An 18,944-nucleotide genomic window follows, 5' to 3' on the forward strand; every position below is an offset into this window, starting at 1 on the left:
ATATGGTAGCCTAATGCTACGTTACAATTCCTACGTCATTCACCTCATTTTGTCTGGTCATGTAGGCATTTTATCATTTCACATCATCAAGTGAAGAAGAAAGGTGAGGACAGTACAATATTTTGAGAGACAGAGAGACAACATTCACATAACTTTTATTACAATACATTGTTATAATTACCCTATTTTATTGTTGGTTTTTGTTGTTAATCTCTTCCTGTGCCTAATTTGTAAATTAAACCCTATTGGAGGTATATGTTTAGAGGGAAAAACATAGTAGATGGAGGGCTCAGTACTGTCCATGATTTCAGACATCCGCTGGGGGTCTTGGAACATAATCCCCACAGATGAGGGGAATGGCTGAAGTCTGTTCCTTCTTCCAGGGCAGGAATCTTCTGTTCCACATGCAACTTATGCTGGCAGCCTTGCCCTCTCTTTGTATCCCTGTCTACCACAAAAACAAACAGTGTTGCTGAGGCGTTGTTGTTGTTACCTTTAAAAAACACCCTCTAGTCATGGGATAAGCCTCTTCCTGACGATGGATCATCGTTATCTGGCCTGACGAGCGGCCCTGTTGCCATGGAGAGCCGATGGGGTCAGGTGTGTTTTTCGCCTGCATCACTCCCACCCGGGGAGACAAGTGCTCTTCTGTACGTCATGCGTGGCTGGTCTGTGGCAGCCTGCGGCCAGGCTTTTCCTGCGGGTTAAACCTAATCAACTCATCAGCTGCAGATAATATCAAGACCTCTGTTTGATACGTTAATAGTGACAGACAGGCTTCCACAGTTAATAGCACAGAGCCCCTTTGACAACAAAGTTGTTGTGGGTGCAGAAAACACTCTAGTCACCAGGTATGGGATGAGAGGGCTTGTGTTCACATAAACACAACATCACGTCACTACCTGTCACCGCAAACTGTTTTGTTCTCGAAGATAGTCTGTGCTCATCCTCTCATCTTGATTTCCTACATAACAGCATTCTCGGTTTATATGCCCTTTGGCAAGTGCAGCAAACACTGTTTCCTGTTTCTAAACTTGTAGACAACCATTCATATATCTCGCAGTTGTCAGTTTTAACCAGACAACAGCGGCCCCTTCTTGCTGCTCTTTTATCGTTAGCTTAGGTTTAAGAGGACTCTAGAAGTAAAGCTGTTGATTTTATTTGCTAGAATCTTCTTCATTAATTTAACTAAATTTCCATAAGACTTGTAATTTTCAAAAGGTAGTGAGGAGAAATACATGCCCCCCCCATTGGTAAGGCCTAAAACAACAAGTGATAACAAGACTAACGATTTCAAAGTGTTAAAGCAATACATGCTTAAGTGTTTCTTCTCTGTTTGTCAAGGGTGAAGGCAAGAAGGAATCATCAATGTAATTTTAACTGGCAGACAACCAGCCAAACGAGAAAACTCTAAGTACAGCAAGTAGGTCAGGGGTCAGAATCGGAAGGGCCTGTGCACACTTTGTGGGTCAAAAACATTTTAACACTTCTCACAACCTGTGTACACTCTTGCAGTTAAGTTGATTGACTTCATTCACTGATGAATGTTCCTGATGTCATGCTACTAGGTGCTAGATACCAAGCTAGGCTTTTTCTCTTCAGATGCTAATATTCTGAAACCATTGCAATGTATAAGAAGCATTGATAAGAGTAAAATATGCTTATCCAACAATTGAAAAATGCACTAAAGCAGAGGAAAAACTGTCACTCAGGGGTAACCACCATTAACAGGGTGGAGCGTGTTCTTGCTTTTTGTTGACTATGCTTGTGTGTGTCTTTTAAGCAAGGCTGCCAATATACCATTTAGACAGTTGGTCATTTACTTTTTCTTTGCTTAGTTTTTGTTTTTACAAACTCTTCATAAATAAACATATTACTGGTTATATAATGTTTATCTTCTTTGTGACAAATATTCTCTTTTGTTCCATGAACATGCTGCAGAGGTCACAGATTTCTTCATTTCTAAGTCAGAAGTTTGTCTTGACCACGCTAAGTTTCTTTGGAAAAGTTAACCTCACTTGTGTTTGGGGATGGCTCTGCAATTCTCTTGGAGATAAAAATACACACACACACACACACACACACACATCCTGGAGTCTGACACTGACTAAAACTAGAGACCTGAGCTCTTCTGGTCTTCAGTCAGACTTGACCGCCATGCCCCATGCTCCCCGCCATGCCCTTGTGGTACATTCAGAAGTGTGTGTGGGGGGGGATATCCTCCTGATGAGAGAGGCTTTCATGTCTTTGCTGGTGAATTCAAGACATGGTACCTGATATTTAACTTCCCTTAGCACCTTCACAGCCATTCTTCCATCTGGGAAGACTGGCTTTCTCCCCAGTGCAGGGTGGGAGGAGGAGTGGAGATGGGGGAGGGCAGGGACACTGGACACTTCCTAACATCTCCCCTCTCCCAGAAAGGCAACTCCAATTTGGTGCCTCCTAGGTCCTTATCTTCCAAATAGAGGCTTGGACTCTCTTCCGTGCCACTCACAAATACAAAGAGCCTCTTACCTGAGTTGGGAAGGGTTGGAATTGCCTAAGCAGGGCTAGAAAGCAAAGCCTGGGTCTGTAGGCTTCCATGTCCTTGAGTAAGTAAAGAAAGCAAAATGACCTTTTTTATTCTTTTGAGTATCCTCAGATGATAGAACAAAATAGAAACTATTCTAATTGCTTGTATTTTCATGTAATGGATGTGGCCTAATTTGTCAAATCATTGCCCTCAGGACAAAATCTGAACTTCTGACATGATATACAGGCCTGTCCCCATTTGGCTCTATCTCAACTTGCACCCCTGCTCCATCCCTGCTGAACTTACAGGTTCTCCAGCCAATATTTATCTCCAGGTCTTTGCATGTACTGCTCCCTTTTGCTGGAACACTCTTCCCTACTGATTAACTTTTTCACATTTTAGTTTAAATGTCACTTCCTTTGATTAGGTTCCCTCTGCCATGAGCTTCTGTAGCAAATGACATAATTACTTCATTAACTGCTTATCTTCTCCCGAACTGTAGGTTCTACCAGGATAAGGACCATGTGTGTGTTGTATTTGGCTTCTGTTTGAGCTCAGTGTTTGACACATTTTAGGTACTCAATGAAATACTGAAATGATTAGTGGACATTTAGGATGCATCGGTTTTTCTTTTATAAGCAATGCTGAAATGAGCAATTTTTATACATGATTATTTGTCCATGATTTGGAACTTTTAAATTACTTTCTGATGATAAATTCTTGGAAATAGGATTAGTAGGTCAAAGGATAACATCTTTGAGGCCCCTTGAGAAACAACAGATTGCTTTCCAGAAAGTTTTACACTCCTACCAGCAGTGAATGAGATTTCCTGTTTCATTGTATTCTTATCAGCACTATTAGAAAAAGAAATTATTTTTGCTAACTTGATAATAAGAAAGGTTCCCTTCCTCTTGTTTCAATTTTGCTGTGGTTAAGTAGTAAGATGGATGGTTTTCATTTATTTTATATTTGCTCTATGATAAATTATCAGGTGTCTCTTGTCCATTCTCATTCTGAAATTTTCATGTTTTTTTAATCAATTTTTATAAGCTCTCTATGTTTTAAAGATGTTAGATTATTATCATTATATTCATTGTAGATCTACCTCTCTATTTAGATGTTTATATTTCTATCTCATGTCCTTAAGTTCAATGTCTTTATGCGGTCAGGTCTCTCATCATTTCCCTTGGGATTTCTTTGTGACTTACACTTAGGGTGCCTGTCACCATCAGTGAACAAATAAATCTTCAGCTATTTTTTTCTTGGTCTGTATACAGTTAGATGCCTTTGCCTGTGTGTGTGTGTGTGTGTACTTGTGTGTGTGCATTTCTGTGCATGTATTTTGGGGTCTCAGTCATTGAGAATTTAATGGGAGGCAGGGGAAGGATCTTCTTTTGCCAAAAGGACTGACCAAGTGTCTCGGCAACCTTTTCTCTCCTAATGATTTAAGGTGTCTCTTTTCACTTATTTAAAAACAATTTTATTTAGGTTTATTATATCTTCCTGGAGGGGCCAGTTCTGTTTTCATCATTCTAGGTTTTAGGGAGAGACTTTGAGTGGGTAAGGTAGTCTTCTTCTGCATTTGTTCTCTTCTGGCTCTGCTGTTCTCTCTGATCTGCCTACTGGATGCAGACTCACTGAGGCTAAACTCCAAGGCATCAAGGAAAGTTGGAACTCAAGATCTGAAACTGGTCAAAGCACAGTGCATTTGCATGAAGATCTACCAGGCTAATCTAGTCTTATTAATAAATGTCTTTCTGACATCATCAGAGCATAGCTTTAGTTTGTCTGCCACTAGATCTAAAAACACACAGCTGATGAACAGATGCCCACTAAGAAGTAAGTGCTATGACAAGGACAGAATATCTGCCACCAGTCCTAGTATTCAAGAGACCCGAGTCTCTATGGTGATGGTGTCTTCCTTTACAGAACATTGCACAGTTGTACAAAGGGGGGAATGCCAGTCTTAACTAAGACAAGAGTCGACAAAAAGTTTCCTTTACAGGAAGCCACTAGCCACACACTTAGATAGGTGGGTGGGAGTAGACATCTCTATACTAAGTTAATTTGCTCTTTCTCTTTCATTCTTTCTTCCTTACTTTTTTTGCTCCCTACCTTCCTTGCTTGTTGCCTTTCGACTTAGTTATAGAATATCATAGTTCTTACCAGTTGGTCCCTGAAAAATGAGTCAATATCACTTTTCAGCATTTTCCATAAATGGAACATTGGAAATAGAGACAAGTGATTATTTTTAAATTTCAAGAAGCAATAGGAGGGAAAGAGTCTTACTGCTTCAGGAAAGTATTGTAGTTTATATCAAAATGCTATAGGATTTAAATAGAGGCATTTTATTTTATTTATTTATTTATTTATTTATTTATTTATTTATTTATTTTTTAAAAGATTTTATTTATTTATTTGACAGAGAGAGACACAGCGAGAGAGGGAACACAAGCAGGGGGAGTGGGAGAGGGAGAAGCAGGCTTCCCGCGGAGCGGGGAGCCCGATGCGGGGCTTGATTCCAGGACCCTGGGATCATGACCTGAGCCGAAGGCAGACGCTTAACGACTGAGCCACCCAGGCACCCCAAAATGGAGGCATTTTAAAAGTCTCCTCAAACCCTGCCCAAAAATGTGGATCTGTGTTTTAAAATAAATTAGTTCAATCTTTATCCTGAATCCAAATACAAATTTTTTCTCCTCATGAATCTTAGATAAAGCTAATTAACATTCCTTTTCTTTGTTACTTATTTATTTATTTTAGTCTATTATAATTTCTGCTTCTGGATGTATGTTTGGATGGGGTTGGGGGTGTTACAAATACTGAAAATGTTCTAAAGTGTTGTAATTTCATTTGCAAGTAATAGACAGCAAGTAACAGAGAGACTAACTCACACCAGTTTAAACCTGTTCCTCAGCTTCTAGTCCCCCATCCTCTACCTTCTTTACCTGGTATTTCCTTTTCCTTTTTCCCATAACATTTATCACCCTCTAACATACTACCATTTTACTTGTTATACTTATTGTCTATTGTTTGTCTCCTTCTCCGTAAGGACAGGGATCTATGTCTGTTTCATGCATTAATGCATTCTAAGTGCCAGATACTATATCTGGCACATAAGTAGAGACTCAATAAATATTCATTGAACTCAATTTTATCAACTGACATCCCTGAAAAGTCCAGGTTTCTGCTGAAGTGGGGTCTTGATGTCATCCAGGACCTGGTTTTTCATTGTTTTCATTGTTTACTTTGTTTTCCTTAGTGTTGACTCTATCCTAGGTCAGGCTCCTCTTATGGTCTACAGATGACTCTAACCCCAGGGCTTCTCATTCAAATATAGCAGGGGGGACATAGAGGGTTTATCTTGCACTCTCAGGAAAAGTCCAGAGAGTCACTCTGAAGTAACTGGCTTAGGTCACTGTTACTGTGACCACGAGAATGGATGTGCTGATGGCGTAGCCTAGGCTACGCGTTCCCTCTTTACCAGCAAGATGGGAAAGGATTAGCCTTTCAGGAATCACGTGGTTTCCCAAACAGAACTTGAGGGGCTGCTCCAAAAAGGAAAGTGGAGAATGGAGGTCCACGCACTCAGCAAGAAGCGCACTAACCAATAAGGATTTACCATTACAAGCAAACAGAATTTGGGAAATCCCCTCTCTGTTCTTCCTAGTTTATGTGACCAGAGCTGAGATTAGACTCAGTGTATGTGGTTAGATTGAGTTTGTTTTTTCATTTTTTGGTGAGTTTGAGATTTTCTAAAAGTTGAAGGAATCCTCTAATGGGATTCAGGAGGGCAAACAAACAACAAGTTGACTTTAAGGACTTAAAACAATTGTTGCTTCTTCATTCTTCCCATTGATAGAACTTGCCAGAGTTGTAAGAAAAGCAGTCACTTCACCCCTTTTCATTCTTATTCTGCATTGGTTCACCAGATGCTGGTACTTCTTCATCTCCAACTTAGACTTCTTGTCCAAGTCAGGTAGCATAGACAGAGGCTCCAAGCTTGTAGCCAGTGGCCATGAAAAGGGTGTTACCTCGAGCTGCTCCTGGCAAGGCAGAGCTCATTGCTGCCTGGAGAAGGCCAACTCACAGTGAAAATATCTCCTTCCTTACCCTTCCTCGTCCCTATATTTATTTAGTTTTTAAAATTTTTTTAAAGATTTATTTATTTTTATTTTTATCTATTTTAAAAAAAAGAATTTTATTTATTTATTTGACAGAGAGAGACAAAGTGAGAGAAGGAACACAAGTAGGCGGTGTGGCAGGCAGGAGAGGGAGAAGCAGGCTTCCCGATGAGCAGAGAGCCCCACACGGGGCTCGATCCCAGGACCCCGGGATCATGACCTGAGCCGAAGGCAGACACTTAACGACTGAGCCACCCAGGCTCCCCTATTTATTTATTTTTAGAGAGAGAGAGTGTGTGCACATGGGTGGGGGGAAGGGTAGAGGGAGAGAATCTTCAAGCAGACTCCCCGCTGAGCATGGAGCTAAAGGTAGGACTCGATCCCACGTGAGATCATGCCCTGAGCAGAAACCAAGAGTCCTATGCTCAACCAACTGAGCCACCAAGGTGCCCTGTCCCTATATTTATTAACTCAGTATTCAAACCCATGTACAATGGTGTTTAATTTGGCTATCTGCAATTTTATCATACAGGGACGGGTTACTATAGGTAAGTACTGGAAATGGTGCTGTTTCTTAAGTTATATATCAAGTCAGCATATGTGCCAGAAGGTGTAATTCAGACTCCAGGATCTTGGTCTCCTGTCTTATTCATAAGGGAAACACTTTCATTTTCTCATACATCAGCCTACAGAAATAATATAAGTGATGATTATTTTCATTACTCCAGCTGGCTCCTCAGTACAATATTGTTCCTTTGGAGTAGTGTTAATCAAGCACGAATTACTCTGGGAAAGGAAATATGACCACATACCCATGCACGGTCCAGTCCCTGCCTGCCTCCACGACTCCATCTCAGGATGATTTCCCCTTTTGTCTTTCTATTTCAAACACATTAGCCTTTAAGTTACTGAAAGAATCTAAAATCTTTCCTTCCTGAGGGTCTTAAACTGCCTGGATTCAAGTTCTGCCTTCACCACCTGTGTAACAAAGGTGTTATTTATCCTGTTTGTGTTTCATTTTACTCATCCGCGAAGGGGGCTAGCAATAGTTCTACTTCACAGACTCTGTGTTAGCAGTAAAGGATTTATGTGAAGTTCTTAGAGTGTTCCTAGTTCATAGTAATTAAAATGTTAGCTCCTGGGGTGCCTGGGTGGCTCAGTCAGTTAAGCGTCTGCCTTCGGCTCAGGTCATGAGCCCAGGGTCCTGGGATCAAGCCCCGCATCGGGCTCCCTGCTCGGCGGGGAGTCTGCTTCTCCTTCTGTCCCTCTCCCCCATCATGCTCTCTCTCACTTGCTCTCTCAAGTAAATAAATAAAACTAAAAAAAAAAAAAAGTTAGCTCCTCCCCCTCCTTCTGTTCTTCCCCCCTCCTTCCCTCATTTCCTCCCTTCTTGAAGAAGCTCCTACCTTTCCTCTTTCCAAGTCTGGATTTTTTTTTTTATTTTATTGAAGTATAGTTGACACCCAATGGTACAGTAGTTTCAGGTGTACAATGTAGCAATTCAACAAGCTCACAGGTCACAGCAAGTACAGCTACCATCTGTTACCATATGACACTATTATAATACCATTGAATGTCTTCCCTATGCTGTCTTAGTTGGTATATAAACTGTCACTAGAGGCCTTTTCGGAGCACCCTACCTGAAGTAGCTCCTTTGCTATTTTCTCTCACACCTTTCGCTTCCCTGCACTGCACTATTTCAATGTGCAGTTATATATTTATTTGCTTTGATTTACTTGTCCATTATCTTTCTCCATGAATAGACTCAAAATTCCATGGTAGCAGGGTCCTTGGCTGTTTCATTCATTACTGTATATATTACATGTGTCTGCACACAGCAGGGAGTCAATAAATATTTAGGAATGAAAGCCTCAGTCCCCTGAACAGTAGGGGAACTGCAAGGGGAAACTGAAATTCTGAATCATTAGTAATTCTGTAATATACTGGGCCAGAAGCCACACCGCTGGGTGCCTTCACTGGGGTTGGGCATGGAGTTGGGGGAAGGGAGCATCTGTCCTATCTAAAAGAGAATGTTGTGCAACCTGAACATCTCCAATTTCCAGGGCCTCAACTGCAGAAGTGGAGGGAAGTGCCAAGAAGGAGATGGTGGTGGCCATTGAATGGCTGGGAGAGACTTCAGACTAGCTTCATGCAGGGATCTGATTCAGTAACATGTGGATGATACCTTCTAGGGACCTCCAGGAATATTTGGAAAACACCTTTCAGGGAGGGTTGAAGGTCTGCTGTTCCTAGGCTATGAAAGAACCAGGGAAACCTGAGTTGGTGTTCTCATCTCTACAGTTGGGTAAGGCCAGAGGAAACTTGAATTACAGTATTAGTATTATCATGGCCAGGACCCATCCCCATGTGCAGTTTCAGAGAGAGAAATAGTCCAGCAAAGGTCCATTGCTCGTTCACTGAGGAATGTCACAGTAAGGGAAGAAAGAGCACAGTTTTATCAAAACTTCCATATCATCACCCATGTGAGCTTAACAGGCTGTAGAGTGTATTGATGAGGAAAATGGATCATTTTCTATTGTACTGAAAGCTGTAAAAAAATCACATTTCCAACATTACCCAACAGAAGAGAATGTGGAATATGTTTATCTTATATTATCTGGACCATTGGGAAAGGGGCAAGCTGATAAGCACATTTAGTAAGCTGGGGAAATGTTCACACTGACACTTCTAATGGAGAGGGTGATCACCTGGGAGGAAGTTACACCCATGCTCTTTTTACCCCTTCCTAGTTCCGTTTTAAAAACTTGTAATAGCAGTGTATAACAAAAAATGTGAACAGCCCTCATCCCCTGTTGTTTAGCCAATCCTATTCCTTAGAGGCAACCGTTATTTTTTTAAAGATTTATCTATTCATTTGAGAGAGATAGAGAAAGGTCAGAGAGAGAGAATCTTCAAGCAGACTCCCCGCTGAGCACAGAGTCTGACATGGGGCTCAATCTCAAGACCCATCAGACCATGACCTGAAACCAAGCAGACATTTAATCAACTGAACAACCCAGGTGCCCCTAGAAGCAACCACTAGTAAGTCAGGCTTGTGGGCATTCTCTCATTCTTTCCACATATGCTTGCACTCACACATACTCCCATCACTTTGTATGATCAGCTTTTGATTGATAGACATCCTCTTATTGAAAGGTTGTTTCCAGTATTTCTTGACTACAGATAATGTTGCAATGTGAGCACTTGTACAAATGTCTTTGTATATATTTTAGGGTATCTATAAACTAAACTCTTAGCTGTGTAATAGCTGGGTCAAAGTTATATGCGTTGAGAATTTCTGATCGCATATCTGCTTGTGAATGTTGATGTGGGCACCCCAACTCCTTTGGTCTGAGTTTGAACTAGATCTTTAACAGCCCTTCTGGCTCTTACCATGGGTTAAGTCTGAGGTTCTCAGGCTCCTCTAGATGATGGCTGCTTTACCCTGACTTCTAGGCTGTGATTTTGAGAATGATTCTTAATTCTAGAAGCAAGTGAGAGAGAGGAGAAAGATGAAAAGCAAATGAACAAATGTGGCTGAAAATGAACACGTATTTTCCATAAACATCCAAAGAAGACAGAATTGATCCAGTGTGGGCTAAATAGCCTTAGCTATCCACAATAGGATAGAGCTAAAAGTAGGGCTTTTACCATGAGCAGAGAACATAGATGCTCGAGCTAAGTAAGAGTCTTGATATTTGAAGAGATTTCTTTTTTTTTTTTTTTAAGATTTTATTTATTTTGACAGAGAGAGAGAGACAGCTAGAGAGGGAACACAAGCAGGGGGAGCGGGAGAGGGCGAAGCAGGCTCCCCACCGAGCAGGGAGCCCGATGCGGGGCTCGATCCCAGGACCCTGGGATCACGACCTGACCTGAGCCGAAGGCAGGCGCCCAACGACTGAGCCACCCAGGCGCCCCTGAAGAGATTTCTTTGTACGAATGGAGAGCATCATACTGGGGTTGGCACCAGCCCAATCCATACCCTCTGAGCTGTAGTCCTTGTGACTGTGTCATCAGCTGGTTTCATAAGAGAACTTGGCTAAACCTGCCCAATCCTTGGCTGAGGACCCTTTTAGGAAAATCCGGGGTGCTGCTGAAGTGTTGTAGGTGACTCAGGCAGTAGAATTCTGCCTTTGAGTCAGGACAGAATTTTACCTTTTCCCTGGCGTGGGGGTTTACTCACTGGAGCTAGGCTCTAAAGTCTTTTTTAAGGATCTATAAACATTTCTTACAGTATTCACTATCTTGAAAAGGCAGTCTCATTTTAATGGAAAGATTTGTCAACTATTTCCTAAAGATTCTACTTCAAGTGTAGCTGAAGATGTTGTTATTCATTTCCTTTCTAGGAATAGTAGGTTTGACCCTGGAGAATGATCACCATGTTTCCATCTGTAACTCAGATAAAACTAAGATATCTGAACCCTATGACAGAGGTTTTAGAGTGTTCCTAAATAAAAACCAATAGTCAATCTTACAGCAATTCTCTCTGGATAACTGGTAAAGCTTCTCCTTATTACAATTTTAAACTTTTTCCAATTTAATTCAGTAGTACCTGATCCTCAATCTATATTATTGAAATTTCCTAAATTTTATGAAATGGACAATTGAGGAGTGCTCACAAATCACTAGATTTTATGGGAAGGAATACAGAAAATGGAAATAATTTCTTAAACAAGACATGTAAACATGCATAGAAGTACAGATTGGAATTTCTCTGAAATAGCATGCCAAGAATAACTTCAATGAATGCCCTAAAGATGAAACCCTGACCTGCACACATGCTTTTCTCTTTGGGGCTTAAATAGGCTGACCCAAGATATTAATAGCTACATTTATTTCTTTAACATAAATCTATATTGTGGCCAATCAAGAAATGTTGGGAAGAAGTAGATATGCACATGATGTTATAGAGCTGATAGATGGCTATGTCCTGTCTAGAATTCCCAAGTGACCCATAAATTATTATATTGAATGTAAAGGGCTATTTCTGTTTCCAGCCAAACTTTCATCCCAATGTGATGACTTTACTAGCACATGACATGGAAGTGTGGGAGCCTGTTTAAGTGATATATCATACTTTTTGGTTCCATGGCTGAGACAGCAAATTACCCTCCATATCTAGCTTTTCTCCTTCCTCAGTGACAGACTTTTGGCTCGGTCCATGGCTGTGCAGAAAAAAGAATGCATTTCTTAGCTCCCTTGCAGCGAGGTGTGTCTGAGTGATGAACTTCTGACTAATGGGATAGAAGGGGAAGTGCCACGTGGGTAATAGCTTCTGGGAACTTTCCCTAACAGACCAATGACATCTGCACTCCAAGCCTTATAGACTTCTTCTTTCCCCTCTCTTGCTACTTGTAATGTAGGTCTGATGGTGAGACCTCCCTCTTGGACCAGAGCCTTAGAACCATAGCTTTGGGACAGCAGAAGAGAAAGCTGGATGGAACCTGGATCCCTGAAAAATCTGGGGATCAGAGCTGCCATACTAGACCCAGGTTCCTACCTCCAGACTTTTATATGAGGAAAGAGACTTCTATCTTTTCTTAAACCACTGTAAATTTATAGCCAATTCTTACTATTCATCACCTATTCCTTTGATGGACATTAGCCTGTTTTTCCTTGATTAAAAAAACCCGACACATTTTTTTTTTTCTTCCCCCTGAAATCAGTATCAGGCTTGGTCCAGCAAATAGACAAGAATGTTTCCAGTTTGGATGACATTGAAAAAAAAATTCAGAATGGAAGCTTGCCATACGTTTAACTTACACATATGTCAATAGTTTGGGAGGTTGCATATGGTTAAAATGGTTGTAGGTAACTTAATCCATAGTGATACTGAAATATGTAGAATGCTGTGGAATATTCTAATGGGAGTGGCTCACAGATGTTCCCTTACCTTACTATGTCAGGGTCTACTTTGGATCTCAAAGGGCTTTGACTGTGCAATTCCTCCCCATCCCCCACCAAACATACCTCTTATTAGGAGCTGTGAGAGCATACATTTACTCTTCTACCCACATATCCAATTTACCTGCTTTTTTTTTCTTTTCCAAATAATTTTCATGCCAACAATCTTTAGAAGAAAGAAAAAAAGAAACAAAAAGAGCAAGGCAATATCCTGGCACTGCTAATGAGCCATATAGATGGATAAATCAGAGGTGATAACATTGTAACTGGATTACTGTTTTGCTGGTCTCATTAGGAAAAGTGCATGTTTAATTTATTTACATTTTAATGTATTTACATTATTATACCACAACAGTATTTTGTTGGCTTTTTCCTAAAGTATCAGATGAGGTAGGTTACTGTCACTGCTCTCTTATCCTCTTTTAATGAAAAGGACTTTATTTTTTATTTCATTTATTTATTTTTTAAAGAGAAGGACTTTAAACCCAAGTAGCTAAAGAATAAGCAAGATATTTGCAGAAGGCAGATGTGGTCTCCAAATTCCTCTAACTTTCTATAGATTATTCTTATTCTTGAGCCCCCAACTTCCCCATGATTTTCCTCCAATGGCTTCCTCAACCTGGGAAGCTTTCTTGTTTGTATTTCACATCCTCCCTATCTACCCTCATAGCTACTTTCCTGTAATTTTGAAATTCCTTTTGAATTCTACTTGCATCATTTCAAATCCCAGAACAAATGCTTCTGTCATTGTCATTTACCTCACTGAAGACATCCCCGAAATGTGGCTCAAAGGAAGGATCCCCTTGGAGAATGGGGTTGCCCGACAAATGATTCATTCACTACAGAGGTGGATTTTTTAAAGTGTCATTTTCATTCTGGAACGTGGGAAACTGGTTTTCCTGTCTTTTGAAGGATCACCACAAAACCAGAAGCTGAAGAGCAGAGCTTATCATGCTGGAAATTTTCAATGAACAAGGAAAAAATGTGATCCCAGAGGTTTGAGACCTGAGAAGAAGGTCCCATAGCTCACGCCTATCCTTCTCTTTCCCAGCTAGCCGAAGAGCTGAAGCAGCGTCTCTAACTAATGTGCAGCCATGAAGTGACTCACGGTCAGCTGACAGAGCAGGAAGTCACCTCAAGCTTCACAGACAGACGGGAAAGTCCAGACTAGATTGAACGTACTTTTTAAGAAAAGGAAATAAGGCACTTTGTAGCTGATGGGCTGTGTCACGAGGTTAGAAAGCCCGATTACATTTGATAGTACCATGCAAGGCATAGCCTGGGAATGCATTGATCTGTATATAAAGTCATTACTATAATATTTGCAAGCCACACTTGTATGTTTTAGTCATTAAATACAGACCAGAGCTCTTGTCAGAAGAATGAAATCACCCAGTCTTTACTGGGATGGATTAAATAATGAATTAATTGCTGGGGTTGGCAGGGGTGGTGGTAAGCAAAATTGTGAAGCTGGATGTTGTCTCTCTGTGTGGTTGCCTGCGTTTGGAGCGCTTCTCTTGTCTCAGGGGTCCAGAAATCTCAGGGGACCCTTTTTCTTTTGAATGAGAGGAAGCAAACTATTTCGTCAATCAACGACTCTGGAAATACGTGCAGACCTGTGGTGTGCCAAGTACTCTGCAAGGGAGTATGGAAAAACCATAGAAAATATAGGAAAAGATCTTTCAGGAGCTCTCTCTAGTTGGGGCAACAAGCTGTAAACATATTGATAGATGAGTAGCAGTGTAAGAGGTGTCTCAAGGAAGAAGATGATGAATTACCAAATAGCAATGTCAAGAGGACAGACGTGCTGTGGGCGTTAAGAGGAAGGTGAGCTCAGTGTGGACAAGGTTGGCCAGGGAAGTCTTTGTGCCAATGGTGGATGTAGAACTCTACTCCACTTTAAAGCTATAAGTAAGTGCCAACGACCAAATCAGTTATCCCCAAATGGCAAAAGCCCAAGGAGATGTTTGAATAAGATGGTGGTGCAGGTATGAGAATCTGAAGATCTGGGTTCGTTCTCGTTCAGAAAGAGTATTGAACAGAGAAGCCTCCATTTTCTCATCTGTAGAATGGGTGTAATAAATGCCCTCACTACCGTCCAGACTAAGTGAAATAATGTGAATCATGGTGTAAATTATAACTCAAGTAATAAGCAAGTTATTCCTAATGATGATGATGTATTATGATTTTAGGAATATAATTTTGCATATAGAGATACTGCTTAACTTTAAGGGCTCAAGTGGCAATTTAAACATCTATACATAGGTTATAAAGAAGAGTTGGAGGTGTGGGAAGTTAACTGTGGATATGAAATCACAACATGCAGGTGACCAATGAGCACACGCATAACCTTGGTTTGAGGTCTTGTTAAAAGCAGGGTGGGGTGCCTGGGTGGCTCAGTCAGTTAAGCGCCTGCCTTCAGCTCAGGTCATGATCCTGGAGTCCCAGGATCGAGCGCCACATCAGGCTCGGTGCTCAGTGGGGAGTCTGCTTCTCCCTCTGCCCCTCACACCACTCATGCTCTCTCGCGCTTGCTCTCTCTCTCTCAAATAAATAAAAATCTTAAAAAAAAAAGCAAGGTGAAGACATTTTTTAAAAATATTATAACTAATACAGGTATTATCTTTCTATGTATATTTCCATTTTCCCCTAACAGTGAGGATAATTTGCTCACAATGTCCAAAATAAACATTACATTTTTAATCTGAACGTATAGAGATTGCACATTGCATGCTACATAGAACACAGTGTATATTGAATGAGGGAGCTTTCTGAATTTACAATGCAATCTGGTAATTGTTTCTAATTTGGGGAATGGGGAACATTTTTTTTCCCTTTTCATTTTGATGGAAAAATGCTTGATGTATTTGCAGTGGGATCAAAATACACACAATATGAATCAAATGTGCATAAATAAAAAAAAATAAAGGTGCATCTTTCTTTGTTTTTCAGCACGAGCTCATCTTGCTCAGAGACCTTGTTTGTATTGAGAGGATGGGCATCTTTTCCTTGACAATTTCTGTTCTCTCCAGACTAACAGGGTTTCTTGGGGGTAAATACTGAGTCCATTCAAAGTTCAAACCTTCTTTCAGGACAGTTTCTCCCCTTCGAAGAATTTCCCTCTCCTCTTCTCTTGGTCTAGAATGGAGGACTGTGTGGAGGCAGAAGAGTGAGAGGAACCCCAGGTTGCCCTCTGCAGCCCCCATCCTTCTGCTGAGGAGTGGGCTCCCTGAGTTCTGCTGTTCATAGTGGGGTAGTTAGCCTCATCTTCCTTGGATATCATGCTAGCGCTCCCTGCTGATGTTCAGGGACCTGTCCCATGGCCTCCATGGGTCTATGGATTCTGCACTCTGTCCTCGGGCCTCACGCCACCAGGTGGTCCCCTTGGCACCTATCTCCTCCCTTTCCCCCCAATCCCATCCTCTCCTTGCCATCTTAGTACCACACTGCTGTGTGTGAGCCCCCCGGGACCTGGGGTCTATTCCTTCAGGTCAAGATTGCTGGAAATCTGCAAGAACTGGCTATACTCTAAACTCACCCTGTGTTCCCAGGTTTCCCCCAAACTTCTCTAATTGTCCTTATGCTTAGGTCTGGCCTTGGCCCTTCTCCTGTACCTCTCCTCTGGCTCCTTTCTGCAGCCTGGGAAAGCTTCCATGGGCTTCAGTGAATTAGTCCCTTCTTGGAGCTAAGAGCCTCCTGTCTCTCCCTTCAACCCCAGAACCAGTCCTCCAACATCCAGCCCATCAGACGGCACATGTTTTCTTTTTAACCTTTTTTTTTTTCTCAGCAAGGCTTGACTTTTGCAAAACAGGAGTGTTTGTTTGCAGACCTTTGTCTAACTGTAATCTTTTAAGATCCATTTTTAAACAAAGTGAGATGGTGCCTCTCATTCTCATTGAATTCTGCCCATGGATCCAATGGGTAGTGATTCCTGGGACATTTAGGAAAAAAAGGAATTATAAGAAATTAAAAAAGATAACGACTTAACATCTCAAAATGTTATTTCTGTTACAGAAGTTTAAAGTATTTTGGTAGTTGTGACACTACTGTGAAGTGGGTGATGGTGACATCAATTTTAACAGATTGGCTTGGTCATTCATTCTGCAACTTAAATGTTCCCGGGTTATGAGTCATTCACAAAATATTTGTTCAACAGCTATTTCATTCCAGACTTGGGAGAAGTAGACCATGTTTTTACAACTGGTTGTTAAACAAGCCATAGGTAAACCACCCAACATGAAGATTAATGGGATAGGAATACAGGTAGAATTTTAGAGGCCCCAAACAGTGGAAAACCCTTGAAAAGGACTGAAGTAGGGCCTTGTCAGAACAGTGCGCCACAGCTTGAAGCCAAAGGTGAATACTCTGGGAACCAGAGAAAAGTGCCTTTCACCTTCAGGGATTAAAAGGCTCCCGGCACTTCGTCATATGCAATGAAGGAGCAAGTTCCAGGAGATCCAGCTGAGGAGGGAAGAGAGGAAAGCAGGGCAGGGAGGGACCCTACCTATTTTGAACCAGAAGATGTAGTAACCAGTCCAATTCAGAAAAGTATCTTTTTCTGATGACTTATTGTACTCTTAGCATTTGGGACTTTTTTCCCCCCTTGCTTTTTGGTTGTTATGACTTTTGCTTGTGGGAACCTTGAAGCCACTGGTGGATAAATGTTCAAGGAGAAATGGGGGTCCCTAGACCTTCAGTTATTTCTGGGGTCAGCTGCCATTTCCGGATTCCAGGGAGATGTGGATACTGATGTGGAAAAGCCCAGGAGGTTAGGGTTCAGATGGACTGATCGTGGACACCGTCATCCTTTCTGCTTGGATGACTCGGTACAAGCAATTTTAACAAAAATCATGCATGTGCTGTGTAATGTCTATACATTTTCTTCTCCATCCTATGGTCAGTCCCACTGGGCTCAAGTCCACTTGCTCTGTTCGCTAGCTGTACTATTGTGGACAAGCTTGTGTTTGACATCTCTGATCTTGAACTGCATGTCTTATAAAGGGAAAATAATTGTGCCCATCTACAAGCATTTCAGGTAGAGTCAATGAAAACATACACAAAATATTTGGCACATAGTAGCGAGACATAAAAAAAACTTTCCAGTTGAGAGATTGATCTTACTTAAAGAATACATGTAAACATATTAGATTTTTAATCTCACTGAAACCTTAGTTATAAAAAGATCAGATCATAAACACTTTAGAAAATGCATGTAAATATTTACCAGCATCTTTGTATGTGATAGGACTTTTCAAGTTTAAAGGTACTGAGGAACAGAGAAAACTGATAATTTTTTTTTTTCAAAATTCAGTGCCATATGGTGTATTTATTGCAGGCTTGAATGAGAATCGAAGAAATTCAGACAATTGAGTTTAATACCCATATATGATTATTAAGCTTGGCAAAATACAGAGGTCATTGAAACAGACATTTTAACTGAATAGGAGTTTTATAAAATTACACAGATCTTCCAAGTGATCATAAATCAGTTCTCATTACAGGTACTTAAAGCAATTAAAAAGTCACACAAATTACACTTTTAAGGTTACAGTGTTTAATGTTTACTAAGTTAAATTTCTACAACTAGTAAGATAATATAGGAGCTACTAGGACTCAGATCACATCCTAGGGAATATTTACTTGGCGATCCCAACGACACCACAAGCCAAACGACTCCCGGCGTTTCCTGTCTGTGTACTTTCTTCATTGCCACCTTAGCCCAAGTCATCTTGTTTCTCGTGGACCACCATTGTGCAGCCAATGATGCAATGGTCTCCTAAGAGTGCGATCAGAGACTCTTCAAGGGCATGGTGGCCACACCATCCTTGCCAGCAGTCACATTGCCCAGGTCTCCAACATGCCTCTCTTGATCTTTTGGCCCACCCTGTTTTTTGGATAGAGGATTAAAGTGAGGACCTGCACTGGTACAGCCTTGGGTATTATCTCCAAATTGATGGACGTGGAATCCATGCTCGCCTTCAGTCAATCCTATAATCGTTCCTGACACCACAACAGGCCCACTTCCCTTCTGCACGAAGTGGATGGTGCCCTCCACCGGGCCCTGGCCCTTCAGGACGCACACGGCCTTCATCTCCATCACTCACGAGGCTGCACTCCAGTCCGGGCTCTGAAGGCTGTGAGGACTCCGAAGGCAGCGGAGGACGCCACAGAAGATGCTGACGCCGAAAACTGATAAATTTCATAACATATTTTTTTTTAACTTCTGTGCAACAAGCCAACTACATACACCAAATTAAAAGGCAAACTGGGGAATATATTTTCAACCAACATGATAAACAAAATGTTATTATATTTGATTTTTCAAAATAAACAGTGACAAAAAATCTATGAGAAAAACCCCAATACGAGGAAAAAAAAAAAAAAGGATGTCACGTTGCATAGAA

At 41.2% G+C, this 18,944-nt stretch overlaps 1 pseudogene across 1 annotated transcript; it reads right to left on the reverse strand.

Annotated features, from left to right (window-relative positions):
* Window positions 1–18,176: 18,176 nt before the first annotated feature.
* Window positions 18,177–18,711, reverse strand: LOC110583049 (annotated as a pseudogene). Its single transcript, XR_002480484.1, has one exon. The product of XR_002480484.1 is annotated as a superoxide dismutase [Cu-Zn]-like (transcript).
* Window positions 18,712–18,944: the final 233 nt, after the last annotated feature.

Source organism: Neomonachus schauinslandi, chromosome 8 (assembly GCF_002201575.2).
Source record: "Neomonachus schauinslandi chromosome 8, ASM220157v2, whole genome shotgun sequence".
NCBI lineage: Eukaryota > Metazoa > Chordata > Mammalia > Carnivora > Phocidae > Neomonachus > Neomonachus schauinslandi.